The 7,723-nt window shown below is 32.8% G+C and overlaps 1 non-coding gene across 1 annotated transcript; it reads left to right on the top strand.

Annotated features, from left to right (window-relative positions):
• Positions 1-206: 206 nt before the first annotated feature.
• On the top strand, positions 207-313 carry LOC121218906 (small nucleolar RNA R71). Its single transcript, XR_005915389.1, has one exon. It is a non-coding gene; the product is annotated as a small nucleolar RNA R71 (small nucleolar RNA).
• Positions 314-7,723: the final 7,410 nt, after the last annotated feature.

The following is a 7,723-nucleotide window of genomic DNA, read 5'->3' as shown; positions in this document are numbered from 1 at the left end:
CCACTTCATGTACCCCAACCTTTCTTCTTCTTATGGTTATTCGATTGATTAGCCACTAATAATTGTTGTTGGAAATTCTTTCAATCATTTTGTACGACTCATTGTAAGATTTTGAAAGAAAGGTTCCATTTGCAGAGCCATCTACAACCAGTCTAGTATGTGCAGTAAGACCATTGCATAAAGTCTTCAACTGGATGCAGTATGAAATACCATGATGATGGAACTTTCGTAGTAATTCCTTGAATCATTCCTAAACCTTATTTAGGGATTCATTATCGAACTATTGGAATGTGATGATATCATTCCTAAGCTTGGAATTCTTACTTGGTGGAAAGCACTTGATCATGAATTGCTCACCCAATTCTTGCAATGTACTTACTGAACTAGGTGGTAAAGAATTCAGTTATGCTTGTGCTTTGTCGCTCAACGAGTTTTGAAATAATTTAAATCTCAACGCATCTTCTGTTACTATGGCCAATATGAATGAGTCACTCTCTTCCATGAATAATCGAAGATGATGGTTCAGATCTCTAGTAGGCATCCCACCAAATTGGCCCACTGTTTGAAGTATTTGGAACATTACTAGCTTCAACTTAAACTGCCCTCAACTTTGGGTATTATGAGTCCCGGATTGAGTTCATGAAAAAATGGCGCAACATATTGTCGTATGGCATAGTCTTTGAGTGAATGATGGACTAGGTATGCGTGGCTCGTATACTTTGATGTAAGTGAAAGCCTAAGTTCGAATAGATAAGGAACTGAAAGCTGGTGCATTTGGTATATAACTTCTGTGATATCTAGCATCATTCATAATAGTAGAATCCATACCCAGGACATGGGTAAATGATATCCTCTCATTGGTATTACATTATAGATGAAAAGCAAACATGGCCACAACTCGTTCGTCTTTATGATGAATCACTTGATTACTATTTGATAATAATTGAATTTTTATGAAGGAAGATGTAATGGTTACCATGAGATAAAATAGAATCATATTCGGAGAGCGAATTTATCCCAAAAAGATTAAAGATATCCTATGAGGGTAACACCTTCCAGAATAGAAATATTGAGAACTTCAAAGAAACTTGTGTTGTTCTCTTTCTAATGGTGTGATTTTAAGCCTACCAGTACCATCTTATTTATAAGAAGAGTTGGTAGAATCTAAGTTGAAGTGGTAGAATACAAATAATATTATTTTGATAGAAAAAATCTCCAACTTTCTACTATTTAGGGAGAGGAGCGACAACCCTATATAGGAATGATAGGGTTTGTCGTTCCATGTATTCTATATAAGGGGAGTTGGGTATCTCCTGTATAGGGTCCAATTATATGTGCTTCCTAGACTTTAGCTCAACACTTTATTATTTATTCCAACGTAGTACATGTTTTTTCTATTTCCCAAATGAAATATTATTTGCTCAATTAATTTAAATAAATTATTTTCTCAATTAAATAACTTTCTTAACCCAATTCTAATTCCATTAAAATTATGAGAAACTTACCATAAAAGAGTCTATAAGAAAATATATTTAATTTTTCTACACTCAATTGGATTCACAATGACCAGTTAATTTAAATTCATTTTCAAACTTCAATTAATTAATTTGAAAATTCATAAATTAATTCTCAGGCCATTTTCATACTTAGTGAGAAAACCACATTCATTTTCGAATGTAACCCATCTCTCTAACTTTATCATTTTTATCCATTTTTGTTTATTTGATTTATCCTGCAATTCATTTATAGTTTTAATGAACTAGTGGAGGGACCGATTGGATATATGCAATTGAGGCTTCAATGATTTACAATTAAGTTTCAGCTTTTCGCCTCTTAATAATAAACTCATTTAGTCACGAAGTCATTCCACTATAGTATCGTGATTGAGCTGTCCCCAACAACATACCATTATGATAGTAACTTGATCTGTGCTCGTCCAATAACCTTGCCATAAGTATCTTACCATCATAAGATATCCTTCATCTCTTTGAGATAATATTTGTTCTCCTATTATGATCTTATTTCTTCTCATGGTAACCATTACATATTCTTTCATGAAAAGTCAATTACTATCCAATAGTAATCAAGTCATTCATCACAAATATGAACGATCTGTGGCCATGTTTTCTTTTCATTAACCTTGAACTGCCAATAGAAGGATATCATTTACCTATGTCTCATGCTATGATTTCCACTATTGTGAATAACGCTACATACCGCAGAAGTTGTAAACCAACACACCAACTTTCGGTTCCTTATCCATTCAAACTCAGGATTTTACTTACATTAAAGTGTACGAGTCATGCATAGATAGTATGCCATCGACTCTGGATTTAGGTATGCCACATTATGAATGTCACAAGTGAATAAAGCAATAAACGAATTATGGATATATTCTTCTTGGGTCCAATCAGATGTACTATCAGTCCAGTCAGTCACATCTATGTCTCTATCTTCTGGGAGTCATCCACTTCGATACCCAAGACAAAGCATCTCCCCAATTGGACTTGATAGATGACATATTAGTCTTTCAGTTAATTTTCTCATTTTTTATTAGACTAAGGACATGTTTAGGTTCATTTAATAAAAAATGTACCAATCATGCATAGATAGTTGTCGTTTCGTATTACAATCCGGCCACGTAATGTTACTTAACATTAGTTAAACATTATATAGCCAATGAAAAACATTTGCTTCTATTTTGCTTTGCGTGAAAAACCCATATAAAGAAAATTATAGTAAGGATATCAATAAATTTGTTTTATTAATCAATCTGTTTGAAATACTTACAAGTTTACAAATGAATCTACTACATTCAAAGTACCAGATCCAACAAAAACCATATGTTCTTTGACTGACTTTCCAAGCTTTAGAATTCATCAAACCAGTTATCATAGGCTATTAAGCCAAGGCTACTTGGCCTCAGAATAAGTCCTCCAAATTATCTATGATCTTTTTAGTAGTTTTATAACTTTCATGTTGCTTTAGCAAAGTGCTGTTGACACTTACAAGTATATAGCAACAAGTTGTTCTATTTCAGTCCTTCTAATAGGCTCTTGCCTCACATTGGGCCTTAAGATGGCATGCTTCATCAATCAAAAACTTGTGTTTTTCACAACTAATAACAATGTTCAAGTTTCACTTCCATTCCTTATAACTATTTCTGTTCACCTGGTTTTTAGTTAGAATATTAATAAAAGGAGTTGGTTCCATGTTGAACTGAAAAAGAATTACCATAAATTAATTAAACTTGTATTAAGAAAATAATTCAACCAATTTAACAACATAAAAGGTGCATTAATCATGATACATGCATCCTTCATTAAATCTTGAAAAAATGTAAATTGTTGTAACGATAAGTCTTATACTCATAGAATTTTGTTATTGTGAGGTGATCACAATCAATTAGTAAGAACATGAAATTCATGTAATTAATATGTGAATCTAAACCATTAGACGTCACACGTATTAACAATCCTTTCACTTTTAGGAATTACTTTAACTTAAATATAGCTTCATGGATAGTTATTTAATTAAAATAATCATGAGTGTATAACTACTAACACAATACCCATACTAAATATTTTCTCAATATAAGTCATCATGGGATAACTTTAACAAGAATTATATATTGTTAGTTATCCTCTAAAAAGAAATCTTACCTAGTGTATCCACCTGATAACCCTTACTATATGGTGCGACCAGGGCAAAACAAGCTCGAATTATTACCATGTTATCATTTAAAGACAATCATGGATGACTGATTAATGTAAAAATAAGATCAAATAATTCTTTCCCAATTTATATGACATTATCACACCCCAAAATTGGGCCTAAAAATTTCTAGGGTAATTTAAGTTTTTAGCTCAAAATGTGTTCTAAAATTTGAAGCATAATAAACCGAAAATGTCTTCATATATGAATTTTTGAAAATTAAATCAATTTATGAAAATAATGTAGAAAAGACTTCCAATTTAAAAAAGAGGATTGTTTTGTAAAAGGTTTAATTTAAGAGTAGTTTTAAAGTAAATATACCAAGTTTTAAAATTAGCCAAATTTCCCCCTTTTTACCACTTTTCTTTGTGCCATGCTTTCAAATCCTTGTATACTATTTACCTATTTTAATCTTTCAAACTCTAATCCTTTAGATTTCCATTAAATCTTAATACCAAAATTCAAACAGAAACACCAAAAACACCATTATTTTTGCTATCATTCAACTTGTGGGTTTTCTGGATTTTCAATCAAACACTCGTTTTCCCCTCAGTCAAGGAAATGTTTCATTTTCCTAATGGTGAACTCTAGCTATTTAAAATGATTTTTTATCTATTGAATCAAAGGTTTTGCGTAAATTCTGAAACTTGGGGCGTAAACCCCTATCCTATGTTCCGAGTGTAAGCTTTGTTATACCCCTCGTTTAATTTGCAAAGCATGTGATTGTGTGATATAGATTTAGTATTAAGTTGTGATAATGTGACATGTGATATATATTATGATAGCTCTTGTGAACGTGTTAGTTATGGGCATATTAAACATGTCGAATGACAGTGATGATCTTGTGTTAGGGATATAAATGTGTAGTGAAAGTGTGCAAAAAACAGTAAGTACATATGTGTTGAATTGTGGAATATGATTTTTAGGGCATTCATATGTGAACGAATATGTGATGGTTCAATGAGAATAGTTGTGGCACTTAAAGTGCAATTAAATGTGAATCCAATAAGTATGAATTGTGTACATATTATGATGTGAATTGAATTTTATGAACATAGATTAAGTGTATAAGAATAATAAATAAATGTGTGTATTTCAGAATACTTTGGCCTGGTGATCTCGTGAAACCGTTGGATATAGTTGTCATGCCATGAGATTGTGAGTACCCATCCTTGTGTTTCGAGGTTTGGGCATTGAGGCCCTGGGACAGATTGGGGGGATAAGAGAATGTCGAGCCAAGCTCCTTTCACCGGAATATGTTGGTGTGTTGGAGAGTGTCTAGCTTTATGCTACACTTATGAGATATGTTAGACTCTTTGAGTCAATTGGCGTGATGGAGATCCGTATATCCAATGTGTGGTGATAGAGTCCACTTTTACGTTTCATGTTTCTAAGTTGTCAAATTACCATAAAGTGATTAATATATGCAAATGTTGTGCGTAATTGCATGTGAATATGTAAGCTACACTTGTGAGCTATTAAAGCATAAAAACATTCTTTTGTCTTGAGGAATTATTGTAAAATGAAATTTATATATATGAGTTTTGTATAATGGCATGTGAGAGTATATGCTAGTTTTATGAATTAATGGAGCATGAACATGTAATTTTGACTCGATTAGAATATTGTTGTGAATGTGTTGTAGTTAGTTCTATCTTAACCTTTGATGTTGTGTATGCTTTGTGGTTTTTCTGACATTCACTAAGCTTGTTTAAGCTCACACACTCCATTCTAAACCATTACAGATATGTTGCGGTGTGAGCGGTGCAGTTCCAAGGAAGTGATCCAAGTTAGGCTTAGTAAATTGAGTAGGCGACGTTATTATTCTTTTATACCGTGAAAATAAAGGCAATGTGGCTAGAATGTTGGCTAGATATGCATATTATTTCTTTGATATTTTTATATGTTTATAGAATTTTAGGATTTGATGAATGTTTATCATTATTCTGTTGGTATTGCTTTAGTTAAAATATTTGAGGTTGCGAAATTGATTTGGGACTATAATTATGGTTATTTTCATGCTGGATGACGTGTTAGTTGTTGCATATTGAAGGGGTAAATGTTTGAGTGTGTATTATGCCTTATTTTGTTATAATTTTTGCTATTTTGTATAGAGGTATCGATAATCGGGGTCTTAGTATCGATTACCCCATGTTGAAACGAATGTGTAGGAAAATAGTAGCTCATTTTGGTATCAATACCAATTCTTGAGTATCAATAATTGAGGTGTAAAATATAGATACTTCTTTAATTGTATCGATAATTTGCTAGGTTTTAAATTTTGCAAAGAAATAAAATGCTAAAAGAGTACTGATTTTTTAAACAATATCGATACCCATAATGAGAAATATTGATACCAGTGAGTGTGTGTCGATACCTACAAGACTTTTTGGAACTTTACATTAAATGGTCTGTACGCATGCTTCTAACTCGTTATAATGCAATCTAGTGAATGTTTGGTAATTTTAACATTGCCTAGGGTATTTTAGACTTAAAAACTCCTATAATTGATTAATTATGATGATGTTCGTATGCTAATGAGATGTGGTGTAATGTGTGATGATGTGATGTTGGTGTAGCATCTTGTTACTCAAGCTCGACGATTAGGCTGAGTTTAGGGTGTTACACTTGGTGGTATTAGAGTTTGGGTTATCTAACACTCGGACCTGAACTATTGATGTACGGACTGGGGTTAAGCAACTCATGTATCCAAAAACCCATGTGTTTGAATTTCTTTGATTACTTGAACTGTTTGAGATATTTCTTTCTAAAATTGCATGGATTTGCCTGAAATTGTGGTAGGATTGGGAACACATTTCCTTTAGAAGTTTTCTTGCAAGAACGTGACTTGGATCATTTCCCCGCCATTCACACATTTTTTGTTTGCATATGCTAGATTAGATTCGATATACCTCATAGATGTGTTAATCTGAGTGCAAATGTATTCATATGTTCTTAGTGCATTAGCTAGTAAGTTGGAAATTCTGATAGGAGTGCTCAATGAGGGTTTCATTCTGGCCAAACCAAATAGTAGAGCTTTATAATGGTGGATTTAGGTTCTAAGCTTTCATAAGTTTTTAGCGATTTAGCTAGTAATTGGAAAATCTTAATAGAGACTATTAGATTAGGAACAACGGTTACGAGTACTTTAGACGAGAGTGTCACACCCTAAAATTGGGTCTAGAAATTTTAAGGGTAAATTAGGATTTTTAGCTTGTAGTAGGTTCTATAACACCCCAAAATAAGGCCTAGGAGTTTTAGGGGTATTTTAGAAATTTTGGCCTATATGAGCTCGAAATTTTTTAAGGTTGGTACTCGATAGTGTTTTCAACTATGGCATCTTAACTTTCAAATCAATTTTTGAAAAACTGTTATAGAAACCCTTAATTTTGAAAAAGGATTGATTTGTAGCATGTCAAAACTGTGAACATTTATGTGGAAATTAAACTAGCTTTTTAAATTGAACCTAAAAACCCCCACTTTCAGCCTAAACTCACGATAGTTGTTTTTCTAACTTGTAGTTGCCGCCCCTTACAATTCTCCTTGCTTTCTCAATTGATTTTTGGTCCCAAATCTCAATACATTGAATTCCTATTGATAAGCTATAAAAGTAACAGATTTTAATCTCATTCTTAATGAGTTTTTGGATGATTAATTATGCAAATTAGTGAATTTTATGCTCATAATCCTTTAACTTCATGTTTCTATACTTAAGAGAGCACATGGGAGTGAAAAGAGAGAAAAATGAGCGAAAATCAGACAAAAAGAGTTGTTTTCAGGATCCACACGGGCTGGGCACACGCCCATGTGCCAACCCATGTCGATTTCCCAGCCTACTTCTCAACTACATGGAAAAACCCAATTTTCAGGCTTTTTGAGCATTCTAAAGTCTATAAATACCAATTAGAAGAAGACATAAGGGGGGAATCAGAGAAGATTGAAGATAACACTCAAAGAACGCAATTGGAATCAACTCGGAAGCGGATCTCCATCAAGATCGAAGAGCTCC

The sequence above is a fragment of the Gossypium hirsutum genome, chromosome D06 (genome assembly GCF_007990345.1).
Source record: "Gossypium hirsutum isolate 1008001.06 chromosome D06, Gossypium_hirsutum_v2.1, whole genome shotgun sequence".
Classification (NCBI taxonomy): domain Eukaryota; kingdom Viridiplantae; phylum Streptophyta; class Magnoliopsida; order Malvales; family Malvaceae; genus Gossypium; species Gossypium hirsutum.
This window is presented reverse-complemented; position numbering and strand designations above follow the sequence as displayed.